The 21,975-nt window shown below is 41.3% G+C and overlaps 1 protein-coding gene and 1 long non-coding RNA gene across 4 annotated transcripts in view; both read left to right on the forward strand.

Moving 5' to 3' along the window:
- frg1 (FSHD region gene 1) overlaps nt 1-21,975 on the forward strand; it is a 436,830-nt gene that overhangs the window by 293,265 nt on the left and 121,590 nt on the right. The gene's annotated exons all lie outside the window — the stretch shown is intronic.
- The window catches only part of LOC133476731 (uncharacterized), a 120,608-nt gene that overhangs the window by 3,461 nt on the left and 95,172 nt on the right, over nt 1-21,975 (forward strand). For 2 of the 3 annotated variants that reach the window (XR_009788133.1, XR_009788134.1), the window contains exon 2: nt 16,333-17,639. This is a non-coding gene — a long non-coding RNA (uncharacterized LOC133476731). The remainder of the gene's footprint in view (nt 1-16,332; nt 17,640-21,975) is intronic. The other variant, XR_009788135.1, reaches the window with a different exon arrangement.

The raw sequence follows: 21,975 nt of genomic DNA on the forward strand, positions 1-21,975 counted from the left end.
GAAAACCAATTTGTTCCTTTTTTTTTTTGTTTCCAACAAAAGGGCTGTGGTATACGAAGTATGAAAAATTGAGCTCTGTGCTGGTGGCCAGCGAGCTGTTTTATTTTTCGACGCAACACCGGCAGAGGAACTGTCCTTTATGGGCGACATAATAGGCGCTCAGCTGGCAGATAAATGGACGGAGGGGCAAAGGGAAAAAGGCACAGAAATAGCGATAAAGCCGCGTTTCAGATGATAAAATTGCAGCAATCTACGGAATGTCATAAATACTGTAAGGACGGCAATCTATTATGCTAGAAATGACAAATCAATGAGAGCTCACACCAGTGTGTCTGACTGACATGATCCATGAAACATAACATGAAACTGGGTAGGCATATACCTGTATATCACAAGTAAAACCAGGAAAAAAAAGTCTCAAAAAACACGTCTGAAAAGACAGTCATCCATTTTGGGAAGAAACTGTTATTTTAGGCTCAATTTGGTCATTTCCAGGCATTTTTCAAATGCAAAGTTTGTCTGACTGCTACCAAAGTTGAAAGCCGTTTACAAGATAGATAGATGGGCGACCTTTAATTGTCATGTGTGGGCGCAGCATGGCGATAAAGTTGTTTATGACTCGCCTAAAACTGGAAACTAAGTCAACTAAAGCCAGTTTCACTTGGCAATATGAAATTTGTTTGTCATGACAAAATCAGTCTCTAGAACCCCATCCATCCATTTCCAACACCGCTTATCCCGGTTAGGGTCGTGGGGCGCTGGAGCCTGTCCCAGCTGACTTCAGGCGAAAGGCGGACTACAAGCCGAACTGGTCACCAGTCAGTCGCAGGGCACATGTAGACATTGACGACCATTCACACTCAACATTCACACCGTCAATGAGTGGGAACTGAACCCACACTGCCCTCACCAAAGTCAGGCAAGTGTACCACTTCACCATCAGTGATCTCTCGACCCTATGCCTGCTTTTTGGTTTTGAAGCTGCCTTAGGTTCATTTGAGACATTCTGGGGTCCTTCCAATAGTAACTCTTGTACTCCTTGAGATTTCGCCCACTTGTTCCTAAGTTTTAACCACATATACTAGACAGATTGCGCACAGGACACTCTCAAAACTCAAGGTCGGCCTTGACTAAACGTCTTGAGTGTGATTAAGGTCCTGCCCTGAAGAGACTCATAGGCGCCCCCTTCCAAGCAGCAATGAATATAGGCCAACATGAAAAAAATCAATAAAATGGGTTCGTAGCGCCCCTGTAATTCTTTGAAAATTCAATTCCACAAAACAACATGAAATTTGGTTGACATGTCCTTGTGATCACAAGGAGATTCACAAAAAAGTCTCAAGAAGCCATCCCAATTTTTTTCCATTATGTGTGGGTAGCGCATGGCAATGAAGTTTGGTGACTCGCCATAAAACTGCAAACTCAAGGTCTGACTGCGAAGGCCCACTATTATCTTAACATTTTTATTTATGGTAACTATTAGCATGTTACATTTGGCCACGTGGTGCAGAAACCGCCTATTGCATATGTCCGAATGTGTAAGAGCAGTATTGGAGACGCCATTATTTTATTTGCTGGCTGATTTTTGCAACATTTGTTGAAACTTTCCACTCCATTTGGACGAGGGCCTGGCCATTGTTTCGCGGCAGATGTGATGCGCTTACATGGCGAGGTTGGTGCACACTAGGAGGGCATGTGGGGCTTAGTGAACTGGGTCGATTACGTCTGTGATATTACAACAAAGTCTTTTAGGGTTTCATTTTAGTGCTGTATGTTTCACTCTCTTGTTTAAATCCTCCCCTTGTGTATCCATCTGCTACTCAACTTAAATTCTCCTCCTTTCTTGCACTGCATCGTAAAACTGTGTGGCAGGCAGGGCTAATTAAATGACTCCCAATAATACTGTAGACAGGTGATAAATGGATCAGAATGTTTCTTCTTTCCTGAATTCTCAATTGTCTATTTTAAAATAAATCCTTTGAAAATTGATAAGAATGCATCTTGTTATGGGAAATCTGGTTTCAATTCCGACAAGTCTAGGCAGAGTGAGAAACCATCGAACAGGTGTCCGGTCATCTGTAATATGAGCGACTTGGTGGAGGTAATAAACCTCAGTTTTGAGGGTTAATCATTTCGAACACAATCATAAAGTCTGGCTGGAACCTTGTGGAGTGGAGTTATTAAGAGTTTCATGTTTTACAGCGTATGTGTAGTCGTACTCCGTCGCCATGCTCTGCGTACGCGCAATGACCAAAACTCAAATTCCTTGCAATTTATCATAGCTTCTCCGTCTTGCATAAAAGAAAAGTATAACATTTTGTAACAATTGAACAAAATCTTTAGGACAAGTTCATCTTTGAAGGACCTCTAGAAATGCCCCGAATCAGCCGAAAATTACCATTTCAAAATAACATTTTGTACTTTCTGTCATACTTCCTGTGTCTTTTCAAGCATGGGTTGTTGTTTTTTTTTTTTTTTTTTTTTAATGTTTACTTATGATAAAGTGTCCTTGATATTAAATAAACTATTTAAGATGTTGCAAGCATGCTTTTACAGGAATAAGAACAATGAATCAAAATGCAGGGACTGTAATAGTTAGCAGTCAAGCAAGGCCAGCATTTTGGCCTTGCTTCTTGGACGCGGGCCTGGGGTTGCGTGGGCGGGGTTGGGATTTTGGGACGGACTACTCTTCAGATGCATTTATGGTATTTTGGCATTGCTATTTAAAGAAGGAGGGAAAAACTCAAACATCCCCACTCACACTTGCAAATCACTTACAAAGTTCACAAGAAATTCTGTACGACGGTATGAAAAAAGCGGAGATAAAAATCTTTTTTTGGGATTGCCTTAAGGCACAACATCAAAGGACATGGAAGCGTGTTTGGACACTGGAGATGTACCTGCATCGTTTTCATGTTTAAATAACCGCACAACCTGCATCTTTGCCTCCGGGAAACGCAAACTGATGAGCATTATTTATACAACATATGACATCGTTGCAGCCAAGAACACCGTAAGCTAAATTATTCCATCAAAAATAATGAAATAAGGAAATATGTCTGATTTATTGCCTGGTTTTCAAGTGACCCATACCGCCTGTCACCGAAGAACCAGAAACAACTCTCAAATAACGCAATAACAACTACATGCTGCTACAGAATCACTAATTGGTTGGCAACATCAAAGACGTAAACATCATAACCATACATTACTATTTTATGATATCTGTATATATTCAAACCAGATGAAAATTCATCGCATCTCAATTGTAACGCACATATACCGCAACCCGACACTACGACATCAGTTAGTGATGGCAGATGTAAACATTGCAACCAAACGTTTGTATTTTCTGAGAATTATATCTAACCAGACCCCACGAAAATCAATTCTGTATCCTGTACTGCAACCCAACACAGCAACGTTGGTTAGTGACAAAAAACCTAAACATCATAACCATACATAACTATTTTATGAGATCTGGCCGACTGGTTAGCACGTCTGCCTCACAGTTCTGAGGACCGGGGTTCAAATCCCAGCCCCGCCTGTGTGGAGTTTGCATGTTCTCCCCGTGCCTGCGTGGGTTTTCTCCCGGCACTCCGGTTTCCTCCCACATCCCAAAAAACATGCAGGGTAGGTTAATTGAAGACTCTAAATTGCCCGTAGGTGTGAATGTCAGTGCCAATGGTTGTTTGTTTGTATGCGCCCTGCGATTGGCGGGCGACCAGTTCAGGGTGCACCCCTCCTCTCGCCCAAAGATAGCTATGATAGGCTCCAGCACGCCCGCGACCCGAGTGAGGATAAGCGGAACGGAAGATGAATGAATGAATGTCCCCTACCTGACTCTGTAAAAATCAATATAGCAACCTCAGCGCGACCCGCACATTTTAACACCCTAATACCAAAGCCCGATAGGACCCGATGGGAATCTATATACCGCCTGCAGACTGCAACCCGACCCAGCCCGTACAAATAAGATCTATGATCCCACACATTTAAACACATTAGCGGACACTCGAACAGACATTTTAGGGGCATGCGCTTGAACCTCTTTAAAAGGGCACCCGTCGCCAAAATTATTCATGCAATCAAGAAAAAGCAGTAGTATGTATTTAACGATATTTAACACAATCAACAAAGTCAACAATACAACTATGAACAAAGCAGGGGACTTTTAACAAACGTCAGGTTTTTGTGATGTACAAAAATGAGACCAAGCTAAATCATTAAAAAAAAAAATGTCCACTCTTAGTTAACCGGTAAGCTGTACAACTCAATTGAAAACAGAGGGGAGACGGGAACCAAAAGTAAAAAAACTGAGCTAACGTGGTTGCACAAGTGCACACAGCCTCTTATACTGTAAATGGGGATGTGGCTGTGTTCAGAAGCAATCACATTTAAACCATTTTTAAATGGGCATCAGCACACACCTGCCGCCATTTAAAGTGATGAAATAATGAAGCTAATTTGAAGGCGTTTTGTGACGATATTTTTTATAGGCAATATCACACAAAAACCTTTTTTTTTCCAAAACAGGTGCTTAGGTTGAAGTGGCTGTTCGTTTTGATAGACTGTCATTTTTGGGAAAAGTTCTCATTGTCACTTTGCTATTCGAACACACTGGTACCGTGACCCGACAAAAATCAATACTACGTCCTTACTTCAACCTGCACATTTCAACACTGCACCACAACTTAAAAAGATCCATGAGACCATTTGAATGCACTAGTACCGCAACCTAGCACGACGCGATCTCAAGCTGCATATTTACGTGCTGTCGCTGCCCGATGTTGGCACTTGTGTCGTTGCGGGGTGTTTCATGTGTTCAGTGAATGCAACACAGTGATGTGAGTCACTTGAAACAACATGAACAGAGACCGAATAGGAATGGTGCTCTTAGACCTTCAGTGTAAACCGAGCCTGAAAGAGCCCACTTGGCCACATAATAACTTGTGAGGTATGTGAGGGTGAAGATGAACACTGTATAGGCTGACATTGGAATCAAATGTGCACTTGCACTCGTCATCAAGAGATACACTTATACTGTAGTCTGTTTGTGTGTGTGTGTCTGTGTGTTTGCGTGCGTGCTGCAAAACAATGGGAGGTCATTACTGGCGTCTGCACTCCTTTTGGACCATTAAACACAGCACAGCTGCACTGCGCTGGTAGTGACAGCAACCACACACATACCCGCACACGCACGCACGCACGCACGCACACGCTCGTTATGTGCCTTTTAGGGGCAGTTGCGTTTAGGGTTCCATGCTCCTTGCAAGTGTTTTCATTTTGCATTTGTGACTTTTTGTCCCACTCGCTTGTCAGTAAAATGTTGGCTCACAGCACAAAGCCAAAAAAATCCACCAAGGGACGGCTCGTGACTCCAAAAAAGGTTGAGGCATTCGTAAGGTGCCACCGTATATGGAATTCTGGAAGGTTTACATTGAGGCTGCCAAGTTTTGTACTTTACTGACATAGACAATGGTCGTCATTGGATGACCCATGGAGGTATGTACGCTTGCGCACACACAAACCTCACTTTTCCTCGTCCTCTTTTTTCACCCTCCACTCATCTTTTGGTCTGCCCACATCTCTTTTCATCATGTCATCCGTCCATTGCGCCATCATCAGCCCTCCATTATTCATAATCCATCTGTACTGTATGCCAACTATTTCCATCTAAGAATCATTCAATTCATCTAGACTTTGATTTCCACCATCTTGCCATTGTCCCTCCTTCCCTGCATCCATCCTTCTGTGAACAACCTGTGCATTAATCCAGCAATTATCCATCCCTTTCTTTCTCACATCAATCCATCCATCTCGTCCTTATTTCCACCAGGCCGTCTTTCTACCTTTACTATGAAGCATCCATCCATTAATCCAACAATCATCCATCCACCCCTTTCTTTTCTACATCCATCCATAATCAGCTCAAGCCTTTCAACTGTGGTACTTCCTGCCTGGTGAGCTCAGGCAAGCAAACTCAATATCCTCTTTTTAATCACTTCTGAAGACTCAATTTTATCATTTGGCTTTTCTCAACTGTTGACATTTTGAACTCTTTGTTTGTATTATTGGCCTGTGTAACTTGTTTTTGAAAAGTGCTATATAGAGTTATTTTTAAAATTATTATTATTAATATCAATCATCCATCCAATTGTGACTTCCATTGATTAATCTATCATCCAGTCAACAATCATTCATCCATCTATGCATCCATCTCTCTATGAATAATCAGTCCATCCAACAATCATCTATTTATGAATGATATACCATCCAACCACTGGTTTCTTTCCTCCATCCATCCATCCATCTACCTTGCTTTAAATATCCCTCCTTCCCTCCAGCCCTATTGCCCATCCATCCACCCCATTCATTAATCCAAGTCACTCATCCATACATTCATTCAGTCCTTACTTTCATCCATCCATCCATTTGTCCTTCTATCAACAACCAAAACTGTCCAGAAGACAGGGAATAAGAAGAAAAAAGGGGGCAATGGGAGAATGACAGGTCAAGTTGTTGCAACTTTTGGTTTGTCCCGTTAGCTGTCGTAACAGCCATTACTCACGTGATTTGTTTGGCAGTAACACTAGAGTAATCAAATGCAGAACATGTTATATTTGATATTTCAAATGGTGTGGCGTGTTATCTTACAAGTTAAAGGCAAGATTCAAAACGATTGGTATTTGACTTTTTTGACAGCTTATTGAAATCATTGATGGAGGGGGGGGGGGCGACAAAAGTCATGAAAAACAACTACCATAAAGATGAAGTCAAGCAGTGTTGGGAAAATTCATTTTCTACACGAACTAGTTCAAAGTTCAGTTCACCGTTCCAAAAATGAACTAGTTCAGTTCATAGTTACAAATGTTGAACTCGGTACACCATTCCAAAAGGAACTAGTTCATAGTTCTTAGTTTTTTCTCAGTATGTTGCTGATGGGCTATTCCCCTAAAAATAGTGGCATTTGATTTTCCCATTGTTGCCATCCATTCAGTCCACACTATTAGCCAGCTGCAGGTTTCACACTACAATCTCAAAAACTTGTTGCTTGAATGGTCTTTTTTTAAAATGAGAAATACGAAGAAAAACTGGACTTTTGTCCTGAACGTGCAAAAACACACAACAGTATGACAGGAACGATGGTGAAAGGACATTGATAACTTTGTATTCCTGGCTGACTATATTAACCAAATATTTTATTTGATCCATTCTTATGCTACAAAACAAAATAAATTCCATATCAGGACAGTGTGATTGTACAGAGTTTTAATTCAAGCATTCTGATACAAATAATAATTTTCCTAGTTATCAATTTTTACAATTATCTACTGTATGACAAAAGAACCACAGAATAAAACATTCTCTCCCATTTACACAGTGTCCCTGAATGCAGCTGCGACGTGCCTCCCATGAATGGCGGCCGTGGCCGCACTGAATGGGTTGCAAAATACAGCCTTTATCCCCCGACATATGAAGGCTAATATACCGTGTAGAGTGTTCAGACGGGTTTGTCCGGGAAGTCCCAAACAAAACCTGAATGAAAATGAACTTTCATTCAAAAACCGTTTCTTTGACGCCAGAACGTTCTCAGTTACGTTCATCAGGCAGAAATGAACTTTGGTTCATTGAACTCGTTCGGGTACAACACTGAAGGCAATTTTCAATCATTGGAAAACTTGTGCGACGAGGATTTCAAAAGGAGTCTTAAAAAAGGGTTGGAAACGACCATATCGTTTTGTGAAACAACAAAGAGGAGCTCTACAAGTCTTTTAAATCCACCATTGCTAGTTTGTTCTCCACTTGGTGCAAAAACCACAATGTCGGATTTCTTCACAATCTTCAAATTTGTGTAAAGGAGCTGATCGATACAAGCAAGGCTGCACCGTGTTGGTTCCGCCATTTATTATTCAACTAAAGTTTCTGCTTTAGCTTTGCCCATTTTTGACATTCTTTATATTCTTATCGCATACTTCATTCGGTCGTGTGCGTAAGTCCTCCTCTATATATTTGTATTTATGCCTAGCGACACAGCGGGCACCGTAATAGAATCTGTGTGATTGCAATAAAATAGGGTCTCCGGGCTCGAAGCCGCGGGGGGATCTCGCCTCATGCGCTGAATCTATTTCCTGCTCGCGTAGACAAATTTGCACTTTAACTTCCTGCCACGGGAATACAAGCCTTGCACATTGTCCTGTACAGTGGAATTGCTAAAGTCCGACGGCCCTGAAGTCGTACAATTGCTTACATTTCTTGATGCTGCCGTCGTAAAATATATATACCATATATATATATATATATATATATACACCTGACATTACTTTGTATATGCAACCTTTTGTTTATTTACGTCCTTTTCCATTCTCGGATACTGCTTGCAGAAGTGACGATAATTCCGGGAAGAGAGAACAGAAGTGGTCTGACATCACTGTGAATATGCCAAATTTTCTTTACATCTTATTTGCACATCACACAGCCTCCCACAACTCAGCCAAATAAAGCCTTTTTCCTAACTTTGTAAGGAAATCTATTTTAGATTTGCAAATGCTGCTAGCGGGAGCGACAATTCAATTGTTTGTTTTTCATGGATTGCTCTGGTTTTCATTTTGGTGACACCTCTGACTCGTATTAATGCAAAAGCCAAATCTGCAGCCGAGTGCAGAGATTCAGCACTATTCATTTGTTGTACTCGCACACACCTGGGCAAGAAAATACACTTGTCGGATACGTGTCTCCACTTTTGAAGAGTGTGTGTATGTGTGTGCGTGGTTGCGTGTGTGTGTGTGCGTGCTCGTGTGTCTCAAGCATCCACATAGTCACTAGTGAGTCCAGCAGGTGCACACTGAGTTCATTTATTGTTAGAAATTGACTGCCGGTCCACCTCTAAGCTCAAAACAAAGGCTGGCTTCTTCTCTGGAATAATGAAGTCTCCATCTGCTGCAAAGGTGTGCGTGCGTGCGTGCGTGCGTGCGTGCGCGTGCGTGTGTGCTTGCTGCCCATCTGCTGGCATGGTTATGTAAGGCAGTCGTTTTGTGTAAACACATTTCAGCGGTCAGAAGAGTGTCAATCCATGTCTTTTCTCGCCTCACCTTCACAGCTCATTTGAGGCTTCCTCGGCAATCGAATAACAACGCAAGTCGGCCAAGACAAAAGCGCTTTTATCCCCCGATGAATGAAAACTACAATGGTGCTGTGACCTGACCGACGAGGTTTTTTTTTGAGACACGACCTGTCATTCAGATGATTTTTTTTTGCCAAATTTGAGATATGAGCACTGTATGGTGGCAGTTAACCCAACTCACTTCACAATAAGCAGAAGTTTGGCAGACAATTCTCCAAAAAAAGAGACTTCAAACTGTTTAATGCCATTCACTGTCAACCAAACATCCATCCATCCATCTTCTGTACCACGTATCCTCACTCGGGTCGCGGGCGTGCTGGAGCACATCCCAGCTATCTTTGGGTGAGAGGCGGGGGGGGTACACCCTGCACTGGTCGCCAGCCAATCGCAGGGCACATATAAACAAACAACCATTCGCACTAGGATTCATACCTACGGGAAATTTAGAGTCTTCAATTAACCTACTGTGCATGTTATCGAGATCGGCTGTGGCTCAGTTGGTAGAGGTTGTCCAGTTATCGGAGGCTCACTGGTTCAAATCCTGGCTACGACTGTCCGCATGTCAAAGTGTCCTTGGGCACTAATTTGCTCCCAGTGGGCCTGGCAGCGCCTTGCATGGCAGCAGTCGCCCAGAAGTGTATGAATGTGTGTGTGTGTGAGAGTGGGTGAATGTGAGGCATTGTAAAGCGCTTAGGGCACTGCGATGGTGTAGCTAAAGCGCTATATGAGTGCAGTCCATTTATCACTTACCATGTGGGAGGAAGCCAGAGTGCCCGGAGAAAACCCACGCACGCACGCACGCACGCACGCACGGGGACGCCTATGTGCAAACTCCACATAGGCGAGGCCAGATTTGAACCAGGGTCCTCAGAACTGGGAGGCGGATGTGCTAACCAGTTGTCCACCATTCCGCCCAACTAAACATACAAAAAACAGAAAACATAAAAAACATAAAACAAAAAAGAAGTTTTTGGGGGGAGTAGGCGGGAAGTAATTATGGCATTTCCCTTCATTTCAGTGTGGAAAGATGATTTCCGATACGAGTGTTTTAAGTTAGGAGCATATTTTCTCTGAAGGCATCACTGTACTTCGTCAATGCCAATTTGACCTCATCGAACGTCCAACTCAAACAATGTACCGAGTCAGATACCCTGGCATCTGAGCCTTTTTTTCAAATGCGGATAGCAATTTGGAAATGAGCTCCTTGATAAACAACAGCAAGTTGTATGGAAGCATTGAACAGTTGGACCTGTATTAAGTTGTAATGGTTGAAGTATATTTTAGGTGCATCCTAAAATTTCATCCAAAAGCCCAATATTCCTAACTTTTCGTAACTAGTGTCTGTAGAGTCGAATATACCTCAGTAGGTGGTGCTGTTTTGGTTAGCAACTGAGTTCAAATGTGTGGACATAAGTGATCTCAAACTCAATGTTTCAATGCTCCCACCTGTACACCCTCACATTAATCATCAAGTGGCCGCGATGAACTCTGACTGGTATCCCTGCCTTTCCCGTCTCCCCTGCCACCAATTGGCTTATCTGTCACTCACCGGGGCCCATCAGTTTCACGCGCTGTGCAGAAACGTGCCATTAATCATCCCGAGCCCTGTGGCTGTCATTCCCCGTAATTGTCATTCTCTTTTTTTTTTTCCCCCCTGCCTCTTCCACAGCAGATCATTTTCTCCAGTCAAAGTTGACACCCCTCACCCGCTTTTATTCCGCACTTATTCATCCGGATGTCATTTGAAGCCATTGAGTTCTTTTTTTACTGTGTTCATATAACAATCAGAGCCGCTTTCGAGCGTAAACAGCCCGTCAAGTGGGCCGCTTTTACGATGCGTTTACGGGCAGATGTGACTCTTTGAAGGAGATACAGTATATTACTGTATGCATTTTTTTCCATCCATCCATTTTCTGTAGTGTTTATCCCCACTGAGGTAACAGGAAAGCTGGAGCCTATCCCAACTGACATTTGGACGAGCCGCATTCATCGTTCACACTCACGATACGTTCACGAACCTATGGACAATTTAGTCTTCGGTGAAACTATCATGCTCCCCACGGGAAGGCGGGAGCCGAGATTCAAACCTCAGAGCTGTGAGGCAGCTGTGCTAGCCACCGGCGGACTGTGCACGTATACGTGTACGTATTACATTTGGGATTTTGATTTTTCCCAAATTGAAAGCAGTTCTGGAATCTTAAGATGTCTATGACATAGCTTTCATCAAAATACCCCAAGGATCAAGAATTACAGCAGACGAAATATACTGTATATATATATATATATATATATATATATATACTGTATATATATATATATATATATATATATATATATATATATATATATATATATATATATATATATAAACCGCTACTAGGGCAGTCACTATCGAATCTTTTTAGAATCGATTCTTTGATTGATTATTGGTCAAATAATTGCCCGGCTCCCATTGTTGTTGTTTTTAAAAAAAATATATATATATTCTTTTTTAACTACTAACATGCATTTTATTCTCATTTCTAAGGGATGGACTTCAATCCTTCAACTGTATTTGTTGGCACTGAGTGTATGGTATAAATTGGTGCACAGAATTTGAGACAGCAAAAGGCTAAATGCTAACGGTTAGCAATCGCCGTTAAGTTCAGGACGGTTCCATTTAGCTCACTCATACATCATATTATATGTACATCTAACAGTGTCTTCAAAATCACGGACAGACGCTCCTCTGTGATTTTAGTTTAGCAGTGGCCCAACACTGCCTCCGTCTGCAATAAATATCCGTGTGAAACACGGGTTCCGGTGGCGCAAACATGCTTCCGGGTGGAAATTTGTTCTTTTTTTTTTTCTTTTTGGTCCCGGCAGAGCTTCGAGGCAGAAATTTTGCGTTGACCTATTTTTGAAGTCGAGTTCTTAGCTGAGTTATTCAATTCCCCCCCCCCCCCCCCGCCCCCCAGCCCTAACTGCGACGACACTAATCACTGTATACGTGTATTCAACTGTGCGGCAGTTAAAATAAACACACTATATCATTCTAATACCTAAAAAACTATCACCGCCGCCACTCGTCATTGTTCTCGAATTTTTCATTCGCTGGCACTTGACTGTAGCGGAGGGAGGGATAGCAGTCCGATGTGTCGGCAACGAGGGGGTGAGAGAGCCTCTTCTGAATCTCATCAGCGGTGGAGGCGAGCGCATGCAAAATAGATTCAGGAGGTTGCGACGTTTTAGGCCATTTTTATACAGTCCTGGAGGCTTAAAAAAAAGTGTCAAAAATTGCCATTTTCCACTCACTTGCATGCGGTCATCCCTGCACAAAACGTAGGAGACATGTCGTATGACTTTATGTGAGCTGGAGCCTGCCTTCTATTGATTTCAAGTGTGAAATATGGCGACTGTGGCGGAGGCTGAAGCAGAGTGGGCGACCCACTCAAGTAGCAGCAGTGTGTATGATTCACCATAACAATAAAGTTTGATGCTTTATGTTAGACTCAAGCTTCTCATTTCATCTGCACTAAAAGAAAATGTGCTTTTAGTGCCTTCTCAAGCCACCGTTATTCTTTTTTACATGAATAAAAAAACACCATATTTCCACAAATAGTGGTCGGTTTAGGGGAGGCCTTTATTTGTATGCTTTTTGGAAGAATATTAGGCAATGTTTGCGGTGTATTACAACGTATGCCAATTTAGTGGAGTTTAAAACAAAATAAAAAACACTACTATGCAGGAAGAACTGAGAAAGACAACAAGAAGGCACACCACATTGTTGAGAGACCTCATGTGAGTCTACTTGAACACTAAACCAACGTGGATTGACACAACACTGTGGAGCGACCGCATGCCAGGGTCTACCGAACTATTCATCTAACATGGACGCACGCAACATTGTGGTGCAACCACGTCATAGTCTACTGGAATGCTAATCCAACAAGGATACAGACAACATTGTGGAGCGACCGCATGCCAGGGTCTACTGAACTACTCATCTAACATGGATGCACGCAACATTGTGACCTGAACCGGTCGCCAACCAATCGCAAGGCACATAGAAACAAACAACCATTCGCACTCACACTCACACCTACGGGCAACTTAGAGTCTTCGATCAACCTTTTCGGGATGTGGGAGGAAACCGGAGTGCTCGGAGAAAACCGACCCAGGCACGGGGAAAACGTGCATACTCCACACAGGCGGGGCCGGGATTTGAACCCCGGTCCCCAGAACTGCGAGGCAGATGTGCTAACCAGTCGCTCACCGTGCCGGTAACAGTCATTATCCGTCCATCCATCCATTTTCTGTCGCGCTTCTCCTCACGCGGGTCGCGGGCGTGCCGGAGCCTATCCCAGCTGTCATCGGGCAGGAGGCGGGGCACACCCTCAACTGGTTGCCAGCCAACCGCAGGGCACATACGAACAAACAACCATTCCCGCTCACGGTCACACCTACGGGCAATTTAGAGTCTAACAGTCATTATATTATTTTACAATAAAGAAACATTTTAATACAGCCATTTAAACTGGTTATTCCTATAAAAAAAATAGTTAACATGTATTTATAAGGCAATTTTAAAACATCAATCGTCAAACGAAGTGCCGTACGAAAGGAACACGGGGTCAAATAAAAGACAAGGAACAGAAACAAAAACAAAACAAAATTTGCTTTCAAATTTTCATGGACAAATTACAATTTCAATATTTTGAATATGTAAATTATGAACTTAAATCACTTGATGTGCCAGCAATATGTTTGTTGAGACAAAACAAACTTTGTAGAATAATCTTGACTTCAAACATTATTTTGAATTCAAACTCTTGCTACACGCTCGCTGTTGACGCTAAGTAGCCAGAAGGTAATTTCTTTGGCACCACTAATTAGTTTCAGACGCTGTTGTCGTCACTCGCTTTGTAACCTTGTTATCTCTTCGCTGAGTAAACCGTGGTTTGTAATATGTTGATTGACACATCACAAACACATGCCCACGCTGATAAGAAAATAATTATACTGAGTTAATTCATTGTTATTTAGAAAGTATAACATCTAAACTGCTTTTGTTTTCACGAGAAATAAGATGACGCTTCATTAGTGTGGAATGTAAAGAGACTTATGCACAATGAACTCTGTACAGGCAAGGTTTGAAGTAAGATTCTCACATTTAAAAAAAAAAAAAAGTTATACCACTGTTCAGAGAACTCCCACATGTCAAAGGGATACGTTCCAGACCCACCCGTGAAAGGTCAAAAAACGTGAAACGGAGATACCGGATCAAAAAAATGACCGTTACCGTGAAGGGATTCAATTTATGCAGTGTTATGAATTTTAAGCCATATCATCATAACTGTTTGATGGTTGTGGTTTAGCGGAGTAGAAGACAAAAATTGGTGTCGAAAACACAAAACTTATCTCTGGGTTCGATTCTTCAGATGCTTGCTGAGCTGAAGTCTCAGCATATTTGATGACATCACGCATGAAGATGCTTTAAACTTAACATTTTGTCTTTTTTCGTGCTGAAGGACTCAAAAAGGAGGTGACTTTAAATATGAAATAACAGCGATCGAACGCAACGAGTCTGTTCCGCTAAGATGTATCCCATCGTACATCCGACAGCGGCGTTAAAAAGATTAGCGATTGATGGCTAACATAAAATGACAACATCGGCAAATGGGAGTCATCCCTGTTAAGAAGGTTTTTGCTACTTCCCCTTTAAACCATGAAAGTTGTTTACACACAGAGCCGCTCATGATCACAAACGTAAATTGTTTACAATTTCGGTTATTTACTTGGAAACAGCCAAGCGCTGCAGGTATTTCATAGTTTAGTATTCAGGTATTCTGCTGAAAACTCCATCAAGTAATCGGATAAAATACATTTTTGCTTGGTCAAAGAGGAATTATGTATAGAAGAGAAAATAACACATTTGACTTAATAATGAATGACCATTTGGTTTCACTTTAGTATTTCTTCAAATTCACACTGTGCGTAACAACAAACTGTATTTTCTAGTTAGCGTATTTTCACGACCATAAGGCGCACTTAAAATTTTGTCTTCAATTTTCTCCAGAATGGACAGGGCGGGGCGGGGCGCCTTATGATGCGGCGCGGCGCGCCGAGTTCCAAAATCTGTAAATGTTGTTGCGTGACTTTGATGAGCGCTTCGCTGGACTGACTGGGAGCATTTACATTTTCTGTAAAGCAATTTCAAATACAAATATCTATATACATTTAAGTTTAAACTTAAGATTTCAAGTATAAAAAAACAAGACATTCATCTAAAAAAGAGAAACAGCCTTTGTGCAACTTCAATTGTGCAGCACTTATCAAGCATACAATTGTCGACTGTGAATTCATCATCGGCAGTCTTTTCTGTTGCGAACGCGTCCGCTTACTTTTTCTTCTCTTCCCACGTGGACACTGGCCGGAACGAGGTCTAGCGAGGTGCGCTCAGGATGACATTGAAGAGCAATTTTTTTCTCCGTGAACATTTTTTGGCCCATCTGCTGTAGTTTGTGTGCGGCGTTAGAGTGGTTTTCAAAGACTGCCTACAATGGCCGTGAATGTGTTATTTGGCCCGCCTGCACCGAAAGCCTCTTGGCAGGAGAAGAGCAGCCGGGGAATCTACATGGCTACTCGTTTTGTGTGTGGAAATTAACCCGAGGAGAGGATTTGATGTTATTAAAAATCAAATGCCAAGTTGGAATCGAACAAGGCAGCTTGTGTTTCGTATAAGTGCGACAGCAGCTACTGTAGCTGTTCGACTTGTGTGAAGCAGCATTTGGTTTGTCAAAAGTCATACTCGTACGCTACGTTACAAGTCAACAATTTCATGTTTGTCATCACGAAGTGACTCCTGCTTAGTGCAAATGATACAGTAAACTTGGTGAAGCAGCATATGGTTTACTGCAAAAAGTTATTCTTCTACGCTATGTTCTACCTAATTGTAAACAGTTGCACGAAGGGCAGTCAAAAGGTTATGAGCGCAATTTAATATAACCTACTCATAATTTTAAAATACTAGAGAATTTTTAATGGATTGTTTTTTTAAAGTTGTATTTATTGAAAGTTTTGTTTAAGTCTGTCCTCTTCCTGTCAGCCATCTTGGAAATGATGTCGTCGTTGAATGCCTGTCAGAAACAGAGAGCTGTGACTGAATTTCTTGCTGTAGAAGGAGAACCACCACTAAACATTTTCTAAAGGTTGCAAAATGCTTCTAGGGAAGATGCCACAGTCAAAAAGTGGGTGTCCAGGTTCAAAGGTGAAGAACAGGAGCCTGCTTTGAGTGGCGTCCGTGACGAGGAAAGGAGTTCATGAAGTCATCGGTTGCTTCGGCCGGACAACCATAACCTATCCCTCATACTCACCCGATCTGTCATCGTCAGGTAATCAATCCCCTTTTTGGACCCTTAAAAGAAGAAGTTAGGGGTCAGCACTCCTCTGATGGCTAACAGGTTAAGCGAGCTGTAAAAAGCTGGCTCAAAGCACAACCTGCTGAATTTCACCAGGCTGGCATCCGTGCCCTTTTTCATCGATGGACAGACAGTGTTGTGGAAAGGGGGGGATGATATTGAAAAGTCCCCACTTTTGGGGCTTTATTTCGGTGTGTATATTTCTGTACATTGCCTTTCTATTGCACTAAATAAAGCTCGAGGATTTTTGTGATCATAAAGCTCGTGGACGTGGTTAGCTGCCATATGCTCTGGCACGCCACCCCCTGATAACCGAAAAGCTCTGAGCCCGAGTGCCCCCGAGCTGGGAGGAGCTGGCTGCGGTGGGTCTCTATCAGTCACTGAGCAGTCACTTCTTATCTCCCCAGGCTTTGATGAGAGGAAAGGGAGGAAGAGGAGGGGAGGGGAGGGGAGGGGAGGGTGGTGGTGCTAGGGGTGTCTGATCATCTGAATGTGAAGGTCAAGGAATCTGATAAGGGGTGAAGGTGCACCACGTGAACGAGACCCACAGTAGACAACCACTGGCGCGCTGCTCCAATCTGTGCGGACTGGTTGCAAGAAAAGCTGGGTACACTTTGGACTGGCCGCCATTCAATCGTGTTGGAGGCTACTCCGATGCGGCCATTGCTTATAGGGCTCATCCCTTTCTTTTAAGAAAAAGAAGTCATCTTTTTTCAAATCTAATGTTGATATGGCACAGCAAGGGCAGACATTGCAGAAAGTTCCATTTCCTGTTCACACATGTGATCTTCACACAAATAACAAGACCGATTCAACACATTGAATGTTATTTATCGAACATGGTTTAAAAAGCACACTTTTTGTCCACGACGACAACATTTTCGAACGAATTGATACCAGGAGGCACGCAAACAAATGTGTGAGTAACCCAATAGCTCAGCCTAAAATCAGAGATTAAGAGGGGAAAAAAAGCTTGATTTTTCTTGTGTTTGACACTCGTTCATTGTTCTTCTTTCCTGTGCCATTAATCGCAACAACGAGCGGGCGTGATGCGGCTGCTTTGTGTGGACGTGAAAGACATGCCGATGGCGTATGAATAACGTCGATAAAACAAGGTAAACTTCACCCTCGCACTACTCACTTTTTTTTGTTAGCCATCAATAAAAAAAAAACTTCTATAACACACTCAAAGACCCAATCCAAAATGTGCTCGCTCCTTCATTATTTCTACACAAAAATAGAAATGTTCAGCTGATTGTCCCCAAAAGAAATGAATCAATTTTCCCTTCTTTGCCTTCACTGAAATTCAGCGGGCCGTTAACCTTGCACCATAAGCATAAGCGGCCGCGACTGCAACGGATTAATGTCATTTCCGTTCATTCCAAAGGGGAAAGATGATTTGCGATCCGAGGGTTTTGAGTTAGGATCATGGTCACAAAACAAACGAAACTCATATCTCAAGTCACCACTATACACCATCATATCACATTGTAGTTTGAGGTGGATTTTGTGCATAAGAAAGCATTCTTAATGTTCTATCTGCATACATAAAGGTTACATACATAAATGAAGAAATAAAAACCTCCAGCTGGGGTTGCCTTTATACATCACGAGAGACCCAAAAGGATCTCTAAATATCCTCTCGTCCTTCCTCCTGGAACAGACTCATCTTTTTTTGTGTGTTTTGGATGCTGATTGTTTTTCCGTTTGCAGACAAACATTAGCGCGCAGCACTCATGTCGACTTCATCTGAAAGGGAAGCGCAGCACAAACCAGGAAGGCAGCGTCCCACGAGGACACACTGCTCCTAGCTTTTATTATTAGATTTTTAGTTGTGTTTCTTTCAACAAGGGTATTCACGCATTTAAGTTGGAAAGCAAATGTGCAAATTGGAAAACTTTTTGTGCTCAAATTATTTGGGAAGCATTCTAATTGGTATACATCGCACTGCTGTATGCTAAATAGCATTATTATTCTGTCATTTTTGGTCCACTCTGTGTCTCCATTTTCATCTTGATTCCGTTCCCATTTCTTCTGGTTATTGATTGACTCATTCATTTTAAATCATGTTGTTTGTTTCAGTGTTGTTGCTATTTTTTTTTTTCCAAGAAAGAAAATCCTAGTATTACAAGACGCAAAGGTTTTATTCAGATAAAAAGTCATATTCGCTCAGAAAAAAAAGTACGACAGGAATAAAGTAGAAAAGTGACAAGTGGGTGTAATTAAAAAAAAAAAAATCGAATGACTCTTTAATATCCAACATAACAAATCAATTCAGGAAAAAAACCTGATGTCTCCTCTCCCCAATAATGTTCCATTTGCGCTATTTAAGTCACATTTTTAGGGCAAGAGATGCTGTTTGAAACGTCATGGTAATTGTGACGTTGACTCCGAGAAGCACTCGGAATTTCGGCCCATACGAGCTTATTGACGGATATTTTTAACTGGAACTTGTCAGTCAATCGGAGAAGGGTTTTCCCCGATTAGCGGACAGAATGAAAGGGTTAAGGAGACGTGTTGGGAAATATCGATTTTCACTGTTTTACCCGAATTTGAAGGCGTTTTTTGGACCGGATTTTCTATAGGCTGCATCACGCTTAAAAACATTCCCCCAAAAGGCAAAAAAACGTAAATTCTCCCGAACCAATCATTCAGTTTGCAAAATTCTTGCTGCATTGTCCTCTGGTTCAAGTGGCCAACACCAAACAGACTCAGCATTTTGACAGACTGTCATTTTTGGGAAATCTGAATATTGCGTCGCTGAATATGTCCAATTTTTTCAAGGAAACCAATCTGAACATTGCATTCATGTTTCAGGGGGGGAAATAATTATTTTTTATTTATGTATAGCATAAAATTACAACAATACTTACAAATATGAGCAAACGACATTTTTCAAGACAAAAAACATTATTTTTGAGAACAAGTTGTATCATTATTTCAAGAGAAAAAAATGATATGATTATGATAAAGCCTCACGTATATTTCAGGACTTTCGGTATGGTTTTTCTCAAGAAAAAAAATCTATATTTCTCAAGTCAAAAAAAAAAGATGTCACAATATCACAAGGACGGTCATGTTTACAAAAAGTCAAAAATAGCAATGAAAATAACTGCTGCTCTCCTCAATAGTGATGCTGTCGCCACGCATCTAATTATCTGAACATGTTAAGCGGCAGCACCAAATATCCCATTTTGGTGATTTCTCTCTCGAAGGCACAGGCAAATAAAAGCTACGAATGGAAATAAATACAGTAGTAAAAGGGAGTATTGATTAAACCGGCAAACCTACTGGGAAACATTTCAGTGTTTTCAGGGGATTGGAAATGGGAATGTGCCTCGCTGAGAGATGGCCAACTGTGCAGAGGAAGGGGAGGAGAAAGAGGAGCAGGCGGAATAGTGCGACCGCAGGCCGCAGTGCTCGAGCCCAGAGAGTTTGTCTGCATCCGTATGCCAAGAGAGCAACGGGCCAGCCGCGCGTTTATCGTCCGTCCTGTCGAGCAGGAACATGCGCTGGAGGTTTTTTTTAACCCCAGAAACCAATCGCTAGGAATAATGGTCGCAGAAACGCTGACTCACCGGAAAGAAAAGGGTAAGAAAACCCAAAAGGTTTTGGCGGACAAAATGCCGAATAGCTTGGAATGGAAGCTAGCATTTCATGAGGACCTAGTGGCACATTTGCATGCTCGTTTTTTTTGGAAGTAGTATTAAGGCCGCACTGATAAGCACAAAAGATACAGTGACTATATGTAAAATATAGTGTGTGTGTCTATAATAAAGTCGATCTTATGAGAAAAAAGTTGGATATTCACATACTAGATAAAAAGTCATATTTTATTTTTCTTTATTTGATATATTAACGTCTTTTTTTAAGTGAAATTGTATTTTTCTGGAGGAAATTACAAACAGAAAGTAAATTATAATTTATTTATTTTTTTTTAGAGAGAGGAAATCAGAATATTCCCAGAAAGAAGAAATCATTATAATTCCAGGACCGAATTTACTCGTGCCTGCAGTCAGTCAATCTCTTTATTTATTTTTTTACATCAAAAGTTTTTTTTCATACAAAAAAAAAAAAAATGAAAATGTTACAATCAATTGTCTTTGATCCAGGTCATTTCATTCTCAGGGCAATGAATCGATCGCAACTGGACCGTTCCGGTTGTCTTAGAAGACACGCCCCTCTCGTCCGAGCAGGCTTCAACAGTTCACGTAACAAGGCTCAGTTGAACTGATGAAGCCTGCTTGGATGAGATGTGAAACATCTTCTAAGACAACTAAAACAGTCCGGTTGCAATTATTCAATGTCCTGACAAGGATTATGCTACAAGAATGTTCTGAATTTTCAATATTTTTTTCCCATGAGATTCCTATTTTAAACATAGAAAAAAGGCCTTTTATGAGCAAAATAGAAACCTTTGAAAAGAACATTTTGATTTTATTGTGGCAAGTGAAAGAAGACAACAATAAATGACATTTCCGGCATCTCTTGTACTATCACGACTTCTTACATTTTTATTTAAGATTACTTAGTTCTCATAGCTTTCCAATGTTTCCCCCCCCCCCGATAAGGTGCGCCTTCATTCTCTCAAGATTGCAACTTTTTTTTTCCCCCTCGTAAAATAGTGTGTCCCTAACACTCCATGGTCGAAACCATTTTGACATCAAGTCAAATAAACGTATCTTCTGGCAAATTGCTTCACGCTTCTTCTCTGGTCCAAGAGTGCATACTGTCAATAAGGAAATTGCGGTGACGTTGCACTGCTGCGGCTACCAGTAGAGGTCTTCTTTCAAAAAACATGAACTGCTAGCCTGCAGCTAGATTTGTAATTCTCTTTTTAGTTAGCGTGAGGCCACACAAGGCTCCTTCAAAGCAAAAGCGCTTGAACAGGTTGCCCAAGCGGAAACAGGTCATTTATTTTGTATGACTCAAGCATATTGCTTCACTCGAGAACCGTGCGTTTCAGTATAGATTGATTTGTTTTGTGCTTTGAATCGGTTTTTATAAATAACAACTGTGTCTGATAGTTCAGTTTTTTGCTTCTAAAGTTAGAAATCACACAGACTGTGGTAGTTCCTCCAAGGTTGAATGCATCGTTTGAAATGACCAGAACATTTTCATTTATGTATTTTTTTCAATTGTCACATTTTTCTCAAGAGAAACCAAGTTATTTTTCACCGTTTTTTCCCGAAGAATTAAGTTGTATGATTTTGTTTAAAAAATATATAGTATTATGAAATTAAAGTCATCTTTTTTTTAATCAATAGTTGTATATTTTTGAGGGGTCAAAAATATGAGTATCAAGATTATGTCATATTTCTTGTTCCCAAAAATGTAAAATTTACAACAATAAAACAGTAATTTTGCCAAAAATGAATGTGTCTTTTTCTCAACAACGGCAAAATAAAAGTCGTATTTAAAAAAAAAAAAAAAAAAAAAAAAAACATGTTA

This window comes from Phyllopteryx taeniolatus, chromosome 4 (assembly GCF_024500385.1).
Source record: "Phyllopteryx taeniolatus isolate TA_2022b chromosome 4, UOR_Ptae_1.2, whole genome shotgun sequence".
Lineage (NCBI taxonomy): Eukaryota > Metazoa > Chordata > Actinopteri > Syngnathiformes > Syngnathidae > Phyllopteryx > Phyllopteryx taeniolatus.